Source organism: Scyliorhinus torazame, chromosome 6 (genome assembly GCF_047496885.1).
Source record: "Scyliorhinus torazame isolate Kashiwa2021f chromosome 6, sScyTor2.1, whole genome shotgun sequence".
Taxonomy (NCBI): domain Eukaryota; kingdom Metazoa; phylum Chordata; class Chondrichthyes; order Carcharhiniformes; family Scyliorhinidae; genus Scyliorhinus; species Scyliorhinus torazame.
In genome coordinates, this window is record NC_092712.1 from 327,365,809 (window position 1) to 327,389,428 (window position 23,620).

The following is a 23,620-nucleotide window of genomic DNA, read 5'->3' on the forward strand; positions in this document are numbered from 1 at the left end:
GGCACTGGCAGGTGTACAATCACTTCCTCCTCCCTCGGGATACTTGATGGCCCCCGGGCTACTCCCTGGGACAGAGGTGAGGCTGGAGTGAGCTCCAGAGGCTCCACCATCATTTGGTGCTGTCGGTTCTGGAGGCCCGCTCTCGTCTCAACCAGGGTCTCGATACCCTCAGCCATGGAGCACAGAGACTGGGACAGGTCCCTCAGCAAGTGAGACATGTCCCTCATTGCCTCGGTCATGTCCCTCTGACACTGGTCAGTATGCGCTCGGCCAATGCTCCTGATGCCCTCATCCGTGGCCTTTTGTGACTGGGTCAAGCTCTGGAGCATTGCAGCAATGTCAATGTGGGCTTGGGCCATGTCTGCCTGTGACTGGGCTCCCCTGGCCTGAGCCTCAGCCATCAACCGCACAGTGTGCGCCAAGCCTTGGACGTCTTGACCCATGGCTCTGACTTCTTACCCCAGGCCTTCCACTATGTTCCGTGTTGGCCTGGGTACCACGCATTGTTGGCACCGTTTCCTGCACCTGAAGGTGGTTGGACTCTTCCAGCTGCACCAGCAGGCGCAGGAAAGTCACTGACACCTCCTCTTGTAAATCCAGGCCCTGTGTCTACATCTCTGCCAGGGATGGGATCAGACTTTCCAGAAGTGTGATAACTGTCTGGACTACAGCTGTTCCCTGGGATTGGGCAGCCCTCCAAACACCCGCTGCCTCGGGAGACCCCATCTCCAGCAGCCTCTTCACTAAAATGTCCGACCAAAATGCTAGTCTCTACGATGGTGGAGGGTGCCGGTGAAAGCAGTGATGAGAAGTCGGTTAGGGTTAGGGTGTTCCCCGGACTGGTGCTCTGGTAATGTGGCTTGGGGGTTGCAACGCTGGATGTCCCTGCAAGACACAAGACACGGTGAGATCCTGGGATGGAATGGTCTGTGGGAAAGAGGCAACAGGAGTATCAGCTTTTGATTGGGGTCTCACTTGGGCACATGTCAATCATCGTTTCACCCACTGTCCTTTCCTTGGCCTCCACTATCTCCATTACCCTCTGCTCTGCGGGGCTCTGCACAGGCAGGTCAGGGTGCTCCCTCCTGTCTTCTGGTGCTCTCATTTGTTATGGGCCGCCTTGTCCTCGGGGACAGAGGACATGGTGAGACATGTGGAGGCAGGTTCTCGGGGGGGGGGGGGTTCATTTCCAGGAAGCGGGGTACAGGTCTCTGTGGAGCCATCTCCTTGGCTGGGATGAGAGTGTGTGGGGAGTGTAGCGCTTATAAGCAGCTCGAATTGGTCAGGCTCTCAAACTCTAATTCAGGCCCCAGCCAATCAGATTGAAAAAAAATTCATTTACGGGATGTGGGTGTTGCTGGTTAGGCCCAGCATTTATTGCCCATCCCTAGTTACCCTTCAGAAGGTGGGGGTGAGCTGTCTTCTTGAACCGCTGCAGTCCCTGAGGTGTAGGTACACCCACAGTGCTGTTAGGGAGGGAGATGCTCCAGTGACAGTGAAGGAACGGCGCTACATTTCCACATCAGGGCGCTGAGTGACTTTTAATTTTTTTAAATAATCTTCATTGTCACAACATTAACACCAAGGAAGCTGCTGTGAAAATCCCCTCGTCGCCACATTCCGGCGCCTGTTCAGGTACACAGAGGGAGAATTCAGAATGTCCAAATTACCAAACAGCACGTCTTTCAGGACTTGTGGTAGGAAACCGGAGCACCCGGAGGAAACCCACACAGACACGGGAGAACATGCAGACTCGTCACAGAGAGTGACCCAAGCCGGGAATTGAACCTGGGACCCTGGCGCTGTGAATCAACAGTGCTAACCACTGTGTTACCATGCTGACTTGGAGGGGAACTTCCAGGTGGTGGGGTTCCCAGGTATCTGCTGCTCTTGTCGTTCAAGAGGGTAGTAGTCGTGGGTTTGGATGGTGTTGTCTAAGGAACCTTGGTGAGTTACTGCAGTGCATCTTGTAGATGGTGCACACGGCTGCCACTGTGCGTCGGTGGTGGAGGTAGTGAATGTTTGTGGAAGGGGGAGCAATCAAGCAAGGCTGCTTTGTCCTGGATGGTGTCGAGCTTATTGAGTGTTGTTGGAGCTGCACTCGTCCAGGCAAGTGGAGAGTATTCCAGCACACTCCTGACTTGTGCCTTGCAGATGGTGGACAGGCTCGTTTTTTGTGGGGGGAGCATGTCAACGGGAATGGGAATTGCTCTGAATTCACATAGGCCATTAGCTTATCCTGACTCACTTCCCGAATAGTACCCCCAATGGGAATGCGATTCACATGCTACTCAGTCACAGCACCAACACAATTCTATCCCTAAAGTTCTTGTGTAATTCCCAGCAGTAACATATTTTCTGGGTCGCTGGACACATGCTCAGTTATTGCTGAAGAGGGATGGGAAGGGCAAAAATTAATGCTTTTAATAAACATCTACAGTTTATTCATCTCAATTGAAAGTTGTTTAATTCAAATCAGCTGCATTGAAATTGCAAAAACATCTCGGCTAGAATCCTCCAGCCGTGAGGATTCTCTCTTCCCGCTGGCAGTACTCCTGCCTCGGATTTCTCGGGAGGCACAGGGTGGTTTCAATGTGAAACCCCATTGACAAGCTGCAGAAAAAGAGGAACCCCAGAGAACAGCGAGGACCCCCACCGCCAGGGAACAGTGCGGAACCCCACCGCCAGGGAACAGTGCAGACCCTCACTCCCAGATAACAGTGCGGAACCCCACTACCAGGGAACAGTGCGGACCCCCACCATCAGCAAACAGTGCGGACCCCCACCCCAAGAGAATGGTGAGGAACCTCACCGCCAGGGAACAGAGCGGACCCCCACCGCCAGAGAACAGTGCGAACCCCACCGTCAGGGAACAGTGCGGACCCCCACCCCCAGAGAACAGTGCAGACCCCCACCGCCAGGGAACCATGCAGACCCCCACCCCCAGAAAACAGTGAGGACCCCCACCGCCAGAGAACAGTGCGAACCTCACCGTCAAGGAACAGTGCGGACCCCCACCACCAGGGAACAGTGCGGACTCCCACCACCAGGGAACAGTGCGGACCCCACTGCCAGGGAACAGTGCAGACCCCCACCGCCAGGGAACAGTGCGGACCCCCACCGCCAGGGAACAGTGCGGACCCCCACCGCCAGGGAACAGTGCGGACCCCCACCGCCAGAGAACAGTGCGGACCCCACTGCCAGAGAACAGTGCAGACCCCCACCGCCAGAGAACAGTGCGGACCCCCACCGCCAGAGAACAGTGCGGACCCCCACTGCCAGAGAACAGTGCGAACCCCACCTTACATAGAACATAGAACAATACAGCGCAGTACAGGCCCTTCGGCCCACGATGTTGCACCGAAACAAAAGCCATCTAACCTACACTATGCCATTATCATCCATATGTTTATCCAATAAACTTTTAAATGCCCTCAATGTTGGCGGGTTCACTACTGTAGCAGGTAGGGCATTCCACGGCCTCACTACTCTTTGCGTAAAGAACCTACCTGTGACCTCTGTCCTATATCTATTACCCCTCAGTTTAAAGTTATGTCCCCTCGTGCCAGCCATTTCCATCCGCGGGAGAAGGCTCTCACTGTCCACCCTATCCAACCCCCTGATCATTTTGTATGCCTCTATTTAAAGTCTCCTCTTAACCTTCTTCTCTCCAACGAAAACAACCTCAAGTCCATCAGCCATTCCTCATAAGATTTTCCATCCATACCAGGCAACATCCTGGTAAATCTCCTCTGCACCCGCTCCAAAGCCTCCACATCCTTCCTGTAATGCGGTGACCAGAACTGTACGCAATACTCCAAATGCGGCCGTACCAGAGTTTAGTACAGCTGCAACATGACCTCCCGACTCCGGAACTCAATCCCTCTACCAATAAAGGCCAACACTCCATAGGCCTTCTTCACAACCCTATCAACCTGGGTGGCAACTTTCAGGGATCTATGTACATGGACACCTAGATCCCTCTGCTCATCCACACTTTCAAGAACTTTACCATTAGCCAATTATTCCGCATTCCTGTTATTCCTTCCAAAATGAATCACCTCACACTTCTCTACATTAAACTCCATTTGCCACCTCTCAGCCCAGCTCTGCAGCTTATCTATATCCCTCTGTAACCTGCTACATCCTTCCACACTATCGACAACACCACCGACTTTAGTATCGTCTGCAAATTTACTCACCCACCCTTCTGCGCCTTCCTCTAGGTCATTGATAAAAATGACAAACAGCAACGGCCACAGAACAGATCCTTGTGGTACTCCACTTGTGACTGTACTCCATTCTGAACATTTCCCATCAACCACCACCCTCTGTCTTCTTTCAGCTAGCCAATTTCTGATCCACATCTCTAAATCACCCTCAATCCCCAGCCTCCGTATTTTTTGCACTAGCCTACCGTGGGGAACCTTATCAAACGCTTTGCTGAAATCCATATACACCACATCAACTGCTCTACCCTCGTCTACCTGTTCAGTCACCTTCTCAAAAGAACTCAATAAGGTTTGTGAGGCATGACCTACCCTTCACAAAGCCATGCTGACTATCCCTGATCATATTATTCCTATCTCGATGATTATAAATCGTGTCCCTTATAATCCCCTCCAAGACTTTACCCACTACAGACGTGAGGCTCACCGGTCTATAGTTGCCGGGGTTGTCTCTGCTCCCCTTTTTGAACAAAGGGACCACATTTGCTGTCCTCCAGTCCTCTGGCACTATTCCTGTAGCCAATGATGACATAAAAATCAAAGCCAAAGGTCCAGCAATCTCTTCCCTGGCCTCCCAGAGAATCCTAGGATAAATCCCATCAGGTCCCGGGGACTTATCTATTTTCAGCCTGTTCAGAATTGCCAACACCTCTTCCCTACGTACCTCAATGCCATCTATTCTATTAGCCTCGGGCTCAGCATTCTCCTCCACAACATTATCTTTTTCCTGAGTGAATACTGACGAAAAATATTCATTTAGTATCTCGCCTATCTCTTCAGACTCCACACACAACTTCCCATCACTGTCATTCGCTTATTCCTGACATACCTATAGAAAGCTTTTGGGTTTCCCTTGATCCTTCCTGCCAAATACTTCTCATGTCCCCTCCTTGCTCGTCTTAGCTCTCTCTTTAGATCCTTCCTCGCTACCTTGTAACTCTCCATCGCCCCAACCGAAACTTCACACCTCATCTTCACATAGGCCTCCTTCTTCCTCTTAACAAGAGATTCCACTTCCTTGGTAAACTACGGTTCCCTCCCTCGACGCCTTCCTCCCTGCCTGACTGGTACATACATATCAAGAACACGCAGTTGCTGATCCTTGAACAAGCCCCACTTGTCCAGTGTGCCCAACACTTGCAGCCTACTTCTCCACCTTATCCCCCCCAAGTCCCGTCTAATGGCATCATAATTGCCCTACCCCCAGCTATAACTCTTGCCCTGCGGTGTATACGTATCCCTTTCCATCATTAACGTAAACGTCACCGAATTGTGGTCACTGTCCCCAAAGTGCTCTCCTACCTCCAAATCCAACACCTGGCCTGGTTCATTACCCAAAACCAAATCCAACGTGGCCTCGCCTCTTGTTGGCCTGTCAACATATTGTTTCAGGAAACCCTCCTGCACACACTGTACAAAAAACGACCCATCTATTGTACTCGAACTATATCTTTTCCAGTCAATATTTGGAAAGTTAAAGTCTCCCATAATAACTACCCTGTTACTTTCGCTCTTATCCAGAATCATCTTCGCCATCCTTTCCTCTACATCCCTAGAACTATTAGGAGGCCTATAAAAAACTCCCAACAGGGTGACCTCTCCTTTCCTGTTTCTAACTTCAGCCCATACTACCTCGGAAGAAGAGCCCATCTAGCATCCTCTCCGACACCGTAATACTGCTCTTGACTAGCAGCGCCACACCTCCCCCTCTTTTGCCTCCTTCTCTGAGCTTACTAAAACACCTAAACCCCGGAACCTGCAACATCCATTCCTGTCCCTGCTCTATCCATGTCTCCGAAATGGCCACAACATCGAAGTCCCAGGTACCAACCCATGCTGCCAGTGCCCCTACCTTGTTTCGTATACTCCTGGCATTGAAGTAGACACACTTCAAACCACCTACCTGAACACTGGCCCCCTCCTGCGACGTCAAATCTGTGCTCCTGACCTCTCTACTCTCATTCTCCCTTACCCTAAAACTACAATCCAGGTTCCCATGCCCCTGCTGCATTAGTTTAAACCCCCCAAAAGAGCACTAACAAATCTCCCCCCCAGGATATTTGTGCCCCTCAGGTTCAGATGTAGACCATCCTGTCTGTAGAGGTCCCACCTTCCCCAGAAAGAGCCCCAGTTATCCAGAAATCTGAATCCCTCCCGCCTGCACCATCCCTGTAGCCACATGTTTAAATGCTCTCTCTCCCTATTCCTCATCTCACTATCACGTGGCACGGGCAACAACCCAGAGATAACAACTCTGTTTGTTCTAGTTCTGAGCTTCCATCCTAGCTCCCAAAAAGCCTGCCTGACATCCTTGTCCCCTTTCCTACCTATGTCGTTAGTGCCAATGTGGACCACGACTTGGGGCTGCTCCCCCTCCCCCCTAAGGACCCGGAAAACACGATCCGAGACATCACGTACCCTTGCACCTGGGAGGCAACATACCAAACGTGAGTCTCTCACGCTCCCACAAAATCTCCTATCTGTGCCCCTGACTATAGAGTCCCCAATTACTAATGCTCTGCTCCTCTCCCCCCTTCCCTTCTGAGCAACAGGGACAGACTCCGTGCCAGAGGCCCGTACCCCATGGCTTACCCCTGGTAAGTCGTCCCCCCCACAAGTATCCAAAGCGGTATACTTGTTTCTCAGGGGAACGACCGCAGGGGGTCCCTGCACTGACTGCTTTTTCCCAGTCCCTCTTACAGTTACCCACCTATCTCCAATCTTTGGTGTAACTAATTCCCTGAAGCTGCTATCTATGACCCCTTCTGCCTCCCGAATGATCCAAAGTTCTTCCAACTCCAGCTCCAGTTCCCTAACTCGGTCTTGGAGGAGCTGGAGATGGCAGCACTTCCTGCAGGTAAAATCAGCAGGGACACTAACTGCATCCCTCACCTCAAACATCCTGCAGGAGGAACATTGCACTCCCTTCCCTGCCATTCCTCTAACTTTCTACCAAGATCTGGCTAACAACTAAATTAATTTTTTTTTTAATATAAAAAATAATAATAGTATAATAAAATATGGTACTTACCTCAGACCAATGGGTTTTATTATTAGGTTAGAGGAGGAGGGCGGGTGGGAGACACTACACGTGTAGTGTCTCGGGTTTCCTCTCCACCAGAATTTATTGGTGAGGGTCTTCCCAGACGTCCGCGGGTCGACTTCCTGTTCCCGCCTAAAACACTAATTTTAAAAAAAAGAAAAATTCTCAGCTCCTGCTGAAATTGACTAACCAGCCAGCTCCACTCCCGCCGAAATCGACTGGCCTGCCCCTGCAAAGACAAGTGCTTTTAAAGGACAGACTTACCTCCCAGCAGCCACTTCCGCACTGCTCCCGCTGAAACTGACTCACCAGCTGTTCTCACGCCGAAATCGACCTTCTGGGAACAGTGCGGACCCCCACCCCCAGAGAACAGTGAGGACCCCCACTGCCAGGGAACAGTGCGAACCCCCACCCCCAGAGAACAGTGCGGACCCTCACCGCCAAGGAACAGTGCGGAACCCCACACCAAGAGATCAGTGCAGACCCCCACCACCAGAGAACAGTGCGGACCCCACCCCCAGAGAACAGTGCGAACCCTCACCGCCAAGGAACAGAGCGGACCCCCACCACCAAGGAACAGTGCGGACCCCCACCGCCAAGGAACAGTGCGGAACCCCACACCAAGAGAACAGTGCAGACCCCCACCACCAGAGAACAGTGCGGACCCTCACCGCCAAGGAACAGAGCGGACCCCCACCACCAAGGAACAGTGCGGACCCCCATCGCCAGGGAACAGTGAGGACCCCCATCGCCAGGGAACAGTGCGGACCCCCACCGCCAGGGAACAGTGCGGACCCCCACCGCCAGGGAACAGTGCGGACCCCATCGCCAGGGAACAGTGCGGACCCCCATCGCCAGGGAACAGTGCGGACCCCCATCGCCAGGGAACAGCGAGGACCCCCACCACCAGGGAACCGGTGAGGACCCCCACTCCCAGAGAGCTGTGTGGGCTCCCACCACCAGGGAACAGTGAGGACCCCCACCGCCAGGGAACAGTGCGGACCCCCACCGCCAGGGAACAGTGTGGACCCCCACCGCCAGGAAACAGTGCGGACCCCCATCGTCAGGGAACAGTGAGGACCCCCACCGCCAGGGAACAGTGCGGAGCCCCACCGCCAGAGAACACGAGGACCCCCACCGCCAGGGAATAGTGCGGACCCCCACCGCCAGAGAACAGTGAGGACCCCCACCGTCAGCAAACTGTGCAATGCCAGGAAACACGCAGCTGGGCTGCAAGAGAACTCTGCCCCTCATCTGCAGTTCTTTAATATTGTTTAATTTCAGCAACTGGATAATTTTATGTGTCCTTTAAATAAAAACAAACTTAATTAACAAGTGATTTGTTGACAATGTATAGATTTTGGTAATGGTCATTGCTGTAACTTTAAGATCCGCATTCTCCTCATTTTCACCACCAATTGACGCGTAACCATTGGACGGGATTCTCCGGCTGTATCCGCCCGGAGACTGGAGAATCCCGCCAGAGGTCAATGGAATTTGTCCGCGCCTCGCCCGTGCCGGTCTTGCGGCGGTCGGGGTGGAAGAATCCAGCCCATTGTCTTTATCTCTTGTTTTGATATTTAAAGTAGTGTACAAACAAACAAACACGAACGTAACCTATATTCATGGAAAATAAATCAGGACGGTGTAGTATCGGGTTGCCCATGGAGTGGGAAGAGACTGATTGTTATCACAGCAAAATGTCTGAAAGCATTTCACACAATGAAGTATTTTTGGAGTCCAGACAAAGTGTTTCTGTGTGCTAACGTGATTAAATGCAGAAGTTCAATATTTACTTGACAATGAATTATTTGCCCCTGTACAGATGTGGTAAGAGTGTGTGATTGCAGCAGGGAGCCAGAGGGAGTTGATAGCAGGGCCCCAGTTCCTCTGCAGCAGGTAAACACCTTCCCAGAAATTTGAATGATAGTGATCAGTTCGGCAGCTTTTGAGCGTTATAATTGTAAAATTCCCACAGCATCTTCTCGGGGTTGCGATGGGGGAAAATGACCAGAAACAGGGATGGTAACATTATTGAACTGGTAATCCAGAAGCCTGGACTAATGCTCCAAGGACATGACTTCATATTCTACCATGCCAACCAGAGGAATTTAAATTCAATTAATCAATAAATCTGGAATAAAAAGCTGGTCTCACTACTGATGATCATGAAACTATCAGTTTGTCACTAAAAATCCATCTGGTTCACTAATCTCCAGAAGAAAATGAATCTTTGTCCATGCATGGTCTGCTCTACATGTAGCTCCAGATCAACAGCAATGTGGCTGAATCTTAACTGCCCTCTGAAATGGCCGAGAAACCACTGCAGAACGGTCAAATACGGATATAACCAGACAGACCACCTGGCAGTGACCTAGGTACCTGAAACGAGAAAGGCACACCCTACCCAGTTGATCCCAAAACATGCTCCTCACTAACATCTGAGGACTTGTGCCCAAATTTGGAGAGCTGTTTAACAGTCTAGCCAATAACAGCTTTACATAATCACACTCATCGAATCATGCCTTACAACCAATGTCCCAGACTTTAGGACATCACTTTCCTGGGTATTGAAGTTCATAACTAATTAGTTCTAATCAATAAATATGCAAAGGTTTATTTATTAAAACCAGTTTTCCTGCACTTTGAATGGGAATTTAATGTATTATGAAGCCAGAAAATCTAATTACATAATAATAATCTTTATTAGTGTCACAAACAGGCTTACATTAACACTGCAATGAAGTTACTGTGAAAATCCATTAGTGTTTAATTCTCATGTTTATCAATAATGAAAATATCTTTCCACAACCAAATTTAAATACTATTTTTGATTCTGAGACCTTGCCAGAAAGCAAATACAAAATTTTGAATGTTGCACAAGTTAAAGAACCAGTTGTAAAAAAAAGTAGGATAATTGGTGACACTAACACAAGTGAATGAATCAATTGAATCAGCCATTTTTACAGAGAACCTCAATGACTTTTCAGTTTGAGAAAAGGAAAACATCCCGCTATTATTTTATATCTTAAACGTCATTCTTCTGGAACTGCTGCAATAGTGAGCCTAACTGCCTTCCTCATGAATGACAGACCCATAGCCATCTCACCAGAGTGCAATCTACGGTGGTTTGCCACCCTCAACAGATTTACCCACACTGGGATTTGAAAGCTCCATCTCACCCAAGCTTCCTCACTCAGACTGGATGAGACGGGAGCAGCGAAATGTGCCCCTGGCTGCATCAACGTGGAAAAGCGGGGCACAGGGGGAACACAATTCCCCCTTTTCACAGCACTCATTAGATCGGATGGGGGAAGGGGTTGGGTCAGACCAGAATGGGGTGAGGGGTGGGTCAGACTGTGTTGGGGGGGGGGGGGGGGCGGTGTCCCTTCAATTGGGAGAGGGTGAAGTGGGGGGAGGGGGTCGGTCGGGTCAAATGGAAGAGGGTGAAGTGGGGAGGGGCGGGTCAGGTCGGACCAGATTTGGGGGACGGCTCAGATGAGAGACAGGGTGGAGGGATTTGGACCCGGAGGGTGGGGGGGGGGGGGGGGGGGGGGGGAGGACCATCTGAGGCTGGGTATTTGAATAGTTACTCTGGAATTAGAAGTGGGTTTTTTTCCCCTCCAACTCTTTCAAAGTTACTATCAGGGTAAAACTGGCAGAACCATCCAAAATTAGTGATCTAACTTGCTTCTGTCCGATAGTTCCCAGCCCAGCGCAAACGTCCAGAGGAGGTTAGTGCTTCTGGGCAATTGTAAGGTAAACACTTTGGAACCTCCTCAAGGGTTGCTCCAGTGCATCATTGGAGGACCCCATAAATGCAACCCGAGGGAACCAGAAAGTTATATATTCAATTTTGGTCATTTGTTTCCTTTGAAAAATGTCTCAAAACTGTTTTGAGCATTACCGAAACAGAAAAATAATTCCCAATGAAGGTGAATCTTTAATGAGCCTAAAATTGCTGTTGGGAAAAGTGATAATCTTCACTGCAACAAGGTGACAAGCCATGCTCAATCCTTTAGATCTCTTTTCCTCCACGTTCCCAGACATGAAGGTGAAAATAGTGTTGGTCGGTCCTGCAAAATATGAATAGTGAAGTGGCAGCTTATTTACACCTGTCTCGTTTTCTTCTCTATTGATCGCAGTTCTCTATCTCCTATTTTGCAGTACTGCCCAGAACCAATTTCTGCCCCAGTATTTATTTAATTTATCTTGGAAGCAAAGAAAGCTTTGAACTCTGCTCAGAGTCAAAATCCAAAATCTACTAGGCTAACATTCAGCATGGGACCACCTAACTTCCCAACATGCGCAAAGACAGCTGAAAGGATGATCAGTAAACCCAGACCGTTACCACTTTCAAATCATTTCTGTTGAGGGTTTTGTGTACGTGTCATAAATTTACAGAAAATAATGTCTATAGTTCTAAACAAATTTACAGGATAAAATCATGAAGGATAACAATTTACAAGAACCTTTGTAAAAGAAACTCAGGATTGGTAACAAAATTATCTTGCGTACCATCATGTTTTATACATTTTCAAATCTGTTGTCTCTCCATTTTAGATGTCTGGAATATTTAATTAACCAAAGATAATTCAGCTACGTTTATGGGAAAGATAGTGAGCTGACATTGTGATTTCAACATTCAAACTCAATTATTTGATTTTATAAAAGTTACCTTTTGTACCTATGGGTCACACCATAATAATAAATAATAGATTTACTAAAAATATCCTAAATATATTGAAAAGTGTGCAAAAGGAAATTATTATTGCTAAAGTGTCAGAAGATTGAAATGTAATCATAAAATTGTTTTTAATAGTATTGCTACAATAACAAATGCATCTGAAGATTACAGTTAGTATTCTATGTTACATATTAATATATCACCAAACTTCCATCCAATTTAATACAAGGTTAGCTTGCAGAACTAACAAGCCATAAACATTTACTTTGCAAAACTAGTTCTTGATAATTTTTCCTGATGTTTATAAAATATCCGCAGTATTTTAAATATTTGGAAATGACCTTAATTTCAGAATGTATTTTTAAACATTACAAACATCTGATCGGGATTTTCTGCTAATTTATTAATGCCAAAACAGAAATAATAATAATAATCACTTATTGTCACAAGTAGGCTTCAATGAAGTTACTGTGAAAAGCCCCTAGTCGCCACATTCCGGCGCCTGTTCGGGGAGGCTGGTACAGGAAGGAGATGCTGATTACAATATGTTTGAATACACATTTTGCGTGACGATAACAAGCAATTGGAAACACTGTAAGATTTTGAAGATGTAGGCCTGAAATATATTTGCAGTAAGTGTTCATGGCATGCTAATAATTTAATAAGGAATGTCAATGCAATCTGGCAGCTCTCAGGAAGGAATGTCCCTTTTAAACAACCCTTGAAACTTTAAAATGTTGTTTTGCAGTCCTGCAATACAGCAGAATGAGTCATTCTCTGAGCTGGAATTAGAATTTTGAAGAATACCATTTTTTTTGCGTTTTAAGTTCATGGATCTTAATTCAAAGGTTCTGGAAAATTGTCAGTTTCTTTCAAACCCCACCAGCATTTACAAAGGTTGATTGCTGACTCTCTGCTCCAAAAATGCAATACTCTACCTTTAATTGCCAGTGGTGCACGAACATAAGTCAAAGTAAATTAGTTACGGCATTGGCATAAACCACGGTTAACCAATACGAACATGTTCTGAGACTGTGAATAGAAAGTCGGAAAATTGAAACCAATTTATTTCATTCACTACAGTTTGAATTCTATGTTTGTTGGCATAACAACAGAATTTAACTGCAGACAAATGTAACAAGGGTTAATTTCTCATGAATCTAATTGTAGTATCACTCACAGCACAATTATATTTCAAAAACTATAATGAGCCAATATTTGGAAAGTTACAGGTTTCCCATATGCTATTCTCCAGAAAGCTGATTCAGCCAGAGAACTGCTAAATACAAACAGTAAAAATTCTGGTGGCAACACAATCGAAATGACAGTCTAAAAGCCATTTTGTGGAGTCTGCCTTTGCCATATTAGAAACTCTGACTGCTGAGGTGCAGCTTTCTGATGTCCACTCATAAATAGGAAGGTTATATTTAAGCATCAACATTAGTCTGGAGTCTAGAAAAGGGTTGACAACCCAACCGCACCTGTCCATTGTTAATGGGCTAGTTTGAACATACTAACTCGCAAACAGTTAAGGTTAACAGCCACAGGCATTTGCCAAGATTGTAGTGGTCGAGGCAGAGTCCTAAGAATGAAAGGGAGGCAAACACATTACATCCTCTGGGTTTATTTAGATCTTACAATTTGACAGAAATTACTAAACAATTCTTAGAGAGGCAGATGGGCAACTTTTCATACCGTTATGCTGAACTTTACTCTGCTATGAATTCTGCAGATGTCAATTGAGTTTTGCATACAGATGCCATTGAGGTAGACTTCACAACATTCCTGGCATTCCCAACACCTGGTTTTGTGAAGTTCAGTTAGATTTTTCATGACTTAATGAAAACACAAACATTAGATGTGGGTCACTGGGTTTAGTTCTTAAAACTTGTAGATTAAAGTAGTTTATGGCAACTCTTTCATTTCAGAGCAGCATCCTCTAATCCATCAGTAGTCAGAGCTATACTTTCTTTTGACAGATAAAAGCATGACTGAGTAGTACTGTTGGTGGTTGGAGCAACATTTATCTTGTGTCCCAAGACAATTACCTATTTCTTGATCATCTGCATCAAGTTAACTTGAAAGTCAGAGTTATAGGGGAGCATTCACCTATATCTTGGGAGTTCCATCCAGTGAGAGGTTAATTGCATCCTTTATAGGGAAGTTTAAATGTCATTACTGCAAAATATATTAAGCACTCCTTGTTCAACATGAAGCTACTTAAGCAGTCAGATTTATAGTAGATATTTTAAACAGTTTTAAGAAATGTCCATTAATGTTAGGATATAGGTTAACAGATATAGATCACAGATATAGGTTGAGAGGCAGTAAATTTAGAACTGAGATGAGGAGGAACTACTTCTCGCAGAGGGTGGTGAATGTGTGGAACTCGCTGCCCCAAAGTGCGGTAGAGTCTGAGTCACTAAATGGTTTAAAGAAGGAGACAGATATATTTCTGATTTTAAAATAATGGGTAAAAGGGAGTTCAAAGTGAGGGGCAGGAGGTTTAAGGGGGATTTGAGGTGTGGGGAACCACGGTATTGCATTGTATTGTATTGTGCATGCCTGGGCTTGTCCAGGCTGGCTCCGCCTGTGGCTCCTCCCCTTGGGCTTATGTATAAAGGTGGCAAGTCTCCACCTCCAACCCAGTTCGGGTCCAGAGGCAGGAGGCTTGCTGTTTAGTGTATTAAAGCCTCAGTTACGTTCATCACTCATGTGTTATTGATGGTGTGTCAATTTAATACACTAAACTCCTAAAGATGAACTCATCACTCAAGCCTGATCACTTGGAGCTGGACCCACAGGCAGCCGACTCTACAGAAAGGTTTGAACACTGGCTAAGCTGCTTTGAAGCGTAACTCGCATCCTTCACCGAAGACGTCACAGACCTCCAGAAGAAGCAGGTCCTCCACGCATGGGTGAACCCAAGTGTCTTTCTCCTCATCAGGGACACCCCTCATATGCGGAGGCAATAACGTTGCTAAAAGGACAATACGTGAAATCCGTTAACGAGGTGTATGCTCGGCACCTCCTTGCCACGAGACAGCAATACCCTGGGGAATCACTTGCAGAATTCCTGCATGCCTCTGCCGGAACTGCGAATGCCGGGCAATATTGGCTACCCAGCACGCGGAGCTGCTGATCAGGGACGCTTGTGTCGCAGGCATGAACTCTAACTATGTCCACCAGCGATTACTAGAAGGGGAGACACTCGGCCTCCCAGAGGCAGTCCAGCTCTCCAACTCGCTGGAGGTGGCCTCCCAGAACATGGGGGCCTACACCTCTGACCGCGCGGCACCGTCGTGGGCGCAGCCATCAACTGACCCGGGTGTGACATCAGCCTGTGCCGCGCAGCGGCCCGCCAACGCCGGAGGCCCGAGGTGCTACTTCTGTGGCCTAAGTAATCACCCCAGACAACGCTGCCCGGCCCGGAACCCGACCTGTAACGAATGTGGGAAGAAGGACCACTTTGCAAAAGCCTGCCAGGCCCGATCTCCTCCTAAAACCTCTAGGCCCAGCAGCGCTGCCCGTCAAGGCCGCCCCCAGCTGCCGCGCCACCCTCCATGTGCAACCCATGGGGGCTGCCATCTTGGGACCGATCCGCAGGCTCCCGGGAGCCCGGCTCACCCGACCATATGCTGGCTGCCGCTACCTCCGACCGGCCTACCAACCGCCTTCCGAAGCTCGCCTCCATCATGCTCGACCAGTCCTGGCCGCACAACCTCGCGAAGTCCACGTTGACTGTCCGGATCAACGGGCACGAGACAGCCTGTCTTTTCAACTCCGGGAGCGTAGACAGCTTCATACACCCAGATACGGTAAGGCGCTGCTCCCTCCCCATCCTACCCGCGACCCAGAAAATCTCCCTGGCTTCCGGATCACATTCAGTGGAAATCCGGGGGTATTGTGTCGCGACCCTTACTATACAAGGCGTAGAGTACACTAACTTTAAACTCTACATCCGCCCCCATCTCTGCGCTGCCCTATTACTGGGGCTCGACTTCATTGCAACCTCCAAAGCCTTACTTTAAAGTTTGGCGTACACCTGCCCCCCCCCCTCACCATCTGTAGCCTCGCAACCCTTAAGATCGCCCCACCCTCGCTCTTCGCAAACCTCACCCCGGACTGTAAGCCCGTCGCTACCAGAAGCAGGCGATACAGTGCCCAGGACAGGACCTTCATCAGGTCGGAGGTCCAGCGACTCCTGCGAGAGGGGATCATTGAAGCTAGTAACAGCCTCTGGAGAGCCCAAGTGGTGGTCGTCAAGACTGGGGAGAAGCACCGGATGGTCATCGATTACAGCCAGACCATAAACCGGTACACTCAGCTCGATGCGTACCCCCTCCCCCGCATATCTGACATGGTCAATCAGATTTCGCAGTATCGAGTCTTCTCCACAGTCGACTTGAAGTCCGCGTACCACCAGCTCCCTATCCGCCCGGAGGACCGCCAATACACTGCCTTCGAGGCAGATGGCCGCCTCTACCACTTCCTCAGGGTCCCCTTCGGCATCACGAACGGGGTCTCGGTCTTCCAAAGAGAAATGGACCGAATGGTTGACCAGTACGGGCTGCTGGCCACGCTCCCGTACTTAGACAATGTCACCATCTGTGGCCATGACCAGCAGGACCATGACAAGAACCTCCGGCACTTCCTCCTCACCGCTAGACTCCTGAACCTAACCTATAATAGAGAGAAATGCGTCTTCAGCACGACCCGCCTCGCCATCCTCGGCTACATCGTGGAACATGGAGTCCTAGGGCCTGACCCCGACCGCATGCACCCCCTCCTGGAACTCCCTCTCCCCCACTGCTCCAAGGCCCTGAAGAGATGCCTGGGGTTCTTTTTGTACTATGCCCAGTGGGCCCCCAACTATGCGGACAAGGCCCGTCCACTGATCAAATCCACCATTATTCCCCTGACGGTTGAGGCCCGACTGACCTTCAGGCCTTCAATCGCATCAAGGCAGATATTGCCAAAGCCACGATGCACACTGTGGACGAGTCCATTCCGTTCCAAGTGGAGAGTGATGCGTCGGACTTTGCTCTGGCTGCTACACTCAACCAGGCGGGCAGGCCCATGGCTTTCTTCTCCCGTACCCTCCATGCCTCCGAAATTCTACACTCCTCCATCGAAAAGGAAGCCCAAGCCATCGTAGAAGCTGCGAGACATTGGAGGCATTACCTGGCTGGCAGGCGATTCACTCTCCTCACCGACCAACAGTCGGTTGCCTTCATGTTCAATAACACACAGCGGGGCAAGATCAAGAATGACAAGATTCTGAGGTGGAGGATCGAGCTCTCCACCTACAGCTATGATATCTTGTATCGACCCGGGAAGCTCAATGAGCCACCAGATGCCCTCTCCCGCGGTACATGTGCCAGCGCACAGGTAGACCGACTCACGGCCCTCCACAACGAACTCTGCCACCCGGGGTCACCCGTTTTTTTCACTTCATCAAGGGTCGCAACCTGCCTTACTCCATCGAGGAGGTCAGGTCCATGACCAGAGACTGCTAGGTCTGCGGGGAGTGCAAACCGCACTTCTATCGGCCAGACAGAGCACACCTGGTAAAGGCCACCCGCCCCTTTGAGCGCCTCAACATTGTCTTCAAAGGGCCCCTCCCCTCCCCTCCACTGACCATAATGTGTACTTCCTCAACATTGTTGACGAGTACTCAAGATTCCCCTTCGCCATGCCCGGCTCTGACATGACCTCTCCCACCGTCATCAAGGCCCTGCACAGTCTCTTCACCTTGTTCGGGTTCCCCGCCTACATCCACAGCGATCGGGGTTCCTCCTTTATGAGCGACGAGTTGCGTCAGTTCCTGCTCAGCAAAGGCATCACCTCAAGCAGGACGACCAGCTATAACCCCCGGGGAAATGGACAGGTGGAGAGGGAGAACGCGACGGTCTGCAAGGCCGTCCTTCTGGCCCTACGGTCTTGAAGTCTCCCAGTCTCCGGCTGGCAGGAGGTCCTCTCCGACACGCTCCATTCCATCTGGTCGCTCCGGTGTACAGCCACCTCATGAATGTATGTTTGTCTGCCCCAGGAAATCCAGCTCCGGGGTCTCGCTCCTGTCCCGGCTGACAGTCCCAGGGCCCGTCCTCCTCCAGAAGCATGCGAGGAGTCATAAATCAGATCCCCTCGTCGAGAAGGTCCTGCTCCTCCTGCCAACCCACAATACGTGGCACACCAGGACGGGCGGCAGGACACGGTCTCCCTTCGGGATTTGGCACCTGCAGGTTCCCCAGCGACCATCACCACCCCCGACCCTACACCGTCTTTCCCCAACCCTGCCCACCTCCTCACGAACTAACACTCACAGGCCCACCGGCGACAAGCACCACCACCTCCGCCCACACACCGCCCCCAACTCCACCAACTCAACTACTGGGTGAAGAAGAGGACGACACGCTCCCGGACGCGCAGGTCTCGACACCGGCGCCCACACCACAGCCGGGACTGAGGCAATCACGGCGGAAGGTCAAGGCCCCCAACAGACTTGACCTTTAAGATCTCTTCACCCCCGGACTTGTTTTTAAACGGGGGTGAATGTGGTAAACCACAGTACTGCATTGTATGCCATTGTATTGTATTGTGCATGCCTGGGCTTGTCCAGGCTGGCTCCGCCTGTGGCTCCTCCCCTCAGGCTTATGTATAAAGGTGGCAAGTCTCCGCCTCCAACCCAGTTGCTGTTAAGTGTATTAAAGCCTCAGTTACGTTCATCACTTGTTGTGTGTTATTGATGGTGTATCATGAGGACAATCTCTTTTACCCAGAGGCTGGTGATGGTCTGGAATGCACTGCCTGTGAGGGTGGAAAGGTACCTGGATGAGCACTTGGCACATCATAATATTCAAGGCTATGGGCCAAGTGCTGGAAAATGAGATTAGGTAGGCCGGTCAGGTGTTTTTCATGCATCAGTGCAAACTCGATGGACCGAAGGGCCTCTTCTGCGCTGTGTTATTCTGTGATTCTGGTCATAAGAAGTTGAAGTGCAGATTGTATTGAAAGAACCTCTTCTCCATCTATGTAGAAACTGAATAATGAAGCAGATTCCAGGAGTTAAATGACTTCCACCTGCTTCTAATTCTTATGTTCTGATAATATACAATGCAAAACATGCTGCAAAACTACATTAGGAAACAAAAATTATTGACAACTGCATTCGTTGCTATGCTGTTATGTAGTCAGTCAAAACAGAACAAAATTTCACAGAGGAGCAATACAGCGTCTTCACAGAATTTAGCCAAGGATTTTTAAAAACATATTTCCAGGCATTTTTCCCCTCTAACAGTGCAAGGTTGGAGGAGGAATACCAACGTGTCAATGAAAATAGGGCTAAACGCTTGTGATTTTAAAGGAATGTCCTCACAAAGTTTACTTTTAATGCAAAATAATGGCATAATTTGAATTATAAAAATGCCGCATCAGCAGTGAAGCATAATTTAGAGATTATATTCAGTGCAATGATTGTATTCACCTTTACCTCTGCAAAGCAGCACTAAATGTTTGTGAAATCGAAACACTTTTTAAAAATGATGGCCAATATTTACAAGGCTATATAACCAGTTGGAACTAGTCGAGAGAACGTTTAGTGAATTTGTGCCTAGCCTCAAAATGACTTGTGGATTATAAAATGTTTCACTCTGACAAGCTACATGCTTACCAGAGATGGTAATGGAAGGAACACATAACAGGGCAATTTCATCCATCTCCAATGTCTTTTTGGTCCAACCATATTTGTTGCACCAAAATCAAAATATTTTGGGATACATATTTTTGCATCAATATTATTTCTACATATAGATCTATACACAGCTTAAAAAGCAAGCGAGTTTTGCTTCAATAAGGTTTCAAATGGTTGTTGCAATACATTAACAGCCCTTCCCTAAAGACTGGAATTCTGTTAGTGCCAGACTACACCTCCAGGCTCGTCTGGGTTGAAGTCTTGTGGTTTCAACATTTTTACAGGCTTATTTTTTTCATTGTAGATCACAAAAGAAAAGCATTCAAACCACAAGATCAGTAACAAATGTGGTTTCATCCAGAGGTGGGAATTATGGAATTTAATCGGGTAACAATTTCTATTGTCCTACTGAATAGACACAAATGTCAGGATGATCTATGGAGATGCCTTGGTCCCCACCCTGCAGTAAAGCGCATGCGTCAGGAGAAACAAAGAGAATGAATTACTGTCTACATCCAACCACTGCAGCCTCATCAAAGTGTGCGGAGAAATATCAAAATACCAACTCTTTATGGAGAAAAAAAACACTGCATTCTAAAATGTCAACATTTATACAATACACATGCGCAGAATTTAAGATAATTTCAATTTCATTACAAAATGCATTTTTCCCCAAATGATGTGTGCACCTTCCCAGGCGGTACAACGTTTCCAGATGTGCTCGACCTGAAAGATGTGAATCATTTTCAGTAAATTCCTTCATAACACTGATAAAACCACAGCTTTCATCTAAACAGTAAGAGTCAGTTCCTGAATAGTAACACTCAATGAATTGACAAAGGCAAAACTATTCACTACCTGAAATAATGGCGCTTGGATGTAAAATCTAAAAAGGTTCAGATGTTGAGAATAGCTACTACTAAAGGTAAACCTCGGCAATTTTCATGGGAAGAAAGTGATGCCAATGAAATGATCAGTTGAACAGAATGTCGTCCTTTTTGTTGCTGCATCGATTTCACTAATAAAACATAAACTGGGATTTACCCTGTCGCTCGCTCACACGCTATCTGCACTGAGTTACATTAACAAGACTTGACTTGCACCCTTTCACATCTCACCACCTTAGTGAAGCTTTCGGCAGAAAGGAACAGCTTGTTGCAGTTCAGATTAAAAATCAGTCATTCTGCATCGCACCCACATTCCGAGAAAACGCCCCCCAAACACACTGGCTGCGCTTCGTGTTTCTCACCAATAATTCATTGTTTAAAAAAATGCTGCTTCCTCCCATCGCCCAACAGATCAAACCCTTTAACATTGGGACAGACAGACAGACGCTGCATTTGTACCACGAGAAGCAGCAGCTCCGTCTCTTACCGTTATTCGCAGCGCCGCTTTCTGCTGGCAGAGCTCAAAGTGGTTCTGTGTATCTGCGAAATGGCAGGAGGAGTGCGGGCTTGACGCGGCGCTGTTTCTACTGCTGCATTTCACCGGAGACTGAGTGCACCAACCGAGTACCTCAGCCCATTTGTAAAATCAGATGGTTGTGAGATGGCGCTGTGAGCACAATTGGACACAGGGGCCGCATCACGTGTTATTTAAACACTTCCAAATTACACCTTAAAATAGTCAGCTTTGAAATAGTTTGAATAAATCGTTTAATTATGATTTGGCACGCAGTCTTTTTACTTTAACAAATATAAACCCAAAGGCCAAATTTCAGTTTAATGTTACTTAAATAAATCCGATGTAATTAATTTTCGGAGTGAAATCTGCCTGTTTAGTGTAATAAATGTGTTTCATTGTGCCAGCGCCTGAAGGCGAATTGATCTTTTCCTCATGAATTTGCCAAGTATTCGGAGGGAGGGGAGATTTCTGCTGTTACATTAGCAACAATTCCTGTGAAATTCCCAGCATGGATGAAACCAGAGGCTGATCAATGAAACCATTCCTGTTCACAGAAGTTCTTTGGCGCCCTCTGCAATGTTTGTTGAAAAAGCGCTGATTTTGTCGCTGAGGAAAATATTCTACCTGAAGAAGTTATATTAAGGGGATAAAATCTTACATCATGAAACTTCAATAAAATATAAACTTACCAGAACCAATTGATCTTGAATATCCAATGACTAATATCGATTTTGCAATCAGGTGGAAGTTTTGCTGCAGCTTTAGGGGGGGGGGATAGTTTTTTTTCAATTCCAGTTTCTCAGTTGCTCGCTTGCACTGACCACACATTAGTTCAACATTTCCATTCCTGCGGCTTGTCAGGGACCCTGGCATGTTCCAATTGGAGAGAACCTGGACTGAGGCGGCAACCGAGCAGCCAGTGCGTGTGAACTGAATATAGATTAGCTCCTGTCTCCATGGGAACTGCCTGCACTACAATCTCATGTGCACTCTCCAGTAAGACACACACACATGCACATAAATGCTACACCCGAGACAGTTGATGATAACAAATGGAGTATAAATGGACGGTTATAGAACCAGAGTAAAGGGCAAAGTTCTCAAATAGTAAATCTAATACCATCAATTTGAGTTTTTAAACTAAGTGCTCAGAGCCAAACTTCAGTATTGCTGACAGAAGGGACATGTTGTTGAAGCTTTGTATCTGCAATTATCAGAACAGATTGCAAGATTTCCATCAGTAAAGGGAACAGCAATTTACACTGCAGGAGAAGAAACTACTGATTGATTGACAAGTGGACTCTGATTGGTAGAAGTGTTGCAATGGAGAATGAACCATCCAGTGGCTGTCCCCCAAACTTTTGTTTCGTTGAAACATGCACAATGCTCGGACATGCTCCTACTGTTTGCAAAGGACAGGTCCCCGGATTATATGTGGCCTCTAGCATGTATAAGTGAGCCACACTGCGAGTCTAACTGATAATCTTAAATTGGTTTCATTATAATTCTGAGCGCGCTCAGGATTGTTTATCAAGTGCTGCCCAATTGCAGAATCACATCGAATGTTAGACACAACGTTTTGAGTTTTGCAAGCAAAAGTTGGGTGGGCATGGTCAATACTTTACCTGTTGCAAATAGCCAAAGGTATGTGCTGTTTGATAAGATCTGCCAGTCGTTTGGATGTACCACCTACACACCTAGCATCACTGAAATTCATATATCACATTATAAAGGGTCATCTGGACTCGATATATTGGTGCTTTAGAGGATGAGAAGGGAGATTTAATAATGGGAGATGAGGAAATGGCTGAGGAACTGAACAGGTTTTTTGGGTCGGTCTTCACAGTGGAAGACACAAATAACATGCCAGTGACTGATGGAAATGAGGTTATGACAGGTGAGGACCTTGAGAGGATTGTTATCACCAAGGAGGTAGTGATGGGCAAGCTAATGGGGCTAAAGGTAGACAAGTCTCCTGGCCCTGATGGAATGCATCCCAGGGTGCTAAAAGAGATGGCTAGGGAAATTGCAAATGCACTAGTGATAATTTACCAAAATTCACTAGACTCTGGGGTGGTCCCGGCGGATTGGAAATTAGCAAACGTGACACCACTGTTTAAAAAAGGAGGTAGGCAGAAAGCGGGTAATTATAGGCCAGTGAGCTTAACTTCGGTAGTAGGGAAGATGCTGGAATCTATCATCAAGGAAGAAATAGCGAGGCATCTGGATGGAAATTATCCCATTGGGCAGACGCAGCAAGGGTTCATAAAGGGCAGGTCGTCCGTAACTAATTAGAGGAATTGTTTGAGGACATTACCAGTGCGGTAGATAATGGGGAGCCAATGGATGTGGTATATCTGGATTTCCAGAAAGCCTTTGACAAGGTGCCACACAAAAGGTTGCTGCATAAGATAAAGATGCATGGCATTAAGGGGAAAGTAGTAGCATGGATAGAGGATTGGTTAATTAATAGAAAGCAAAGAGTGAGGATTAATGGGTATTTCTCTGGTTGGCAATCAGTAGCTAGTGGTGTCCCTCAGGGATCAGTGTTGGGCCCACAACTG

General features: G+C 47.8%; 1 protein-coding gene across 3 annotated transcripts in view; it reads right to left on the reverse strand.

Moving 5' to 3' along the window:
* Nucleotides 1-21,918, reverse strand: part of LOC140425636 (uncharacterized) — a 162,858-nt gene extending 140,940 nt beyond the window's left edge. Inside the window, exons 1-2 of one of the 3 annotated variants that reach the window (XM_072510150.1) lie at nucleotides 21,027-21,189; nucleotides 7,261-7,412 (exon numbers count right to left, since the gene is read on the reverse strand). The gene's annotated coding sequence lies outside the window, so the exon portion shown is untranslated. Of the gene's footprint in view, nucleotides 1-7,260; nucleotides 7,413-21,026; nucleotides 21,207-21,745 lie in introns of those variants that run through there. The other 2 variants (XM_072510149.1, XM_072510146.1) reach the window with 2 other exon arrangements.
* Nucleotides 21,919-23,620: the final 1,702 nt, after the last annotated feature.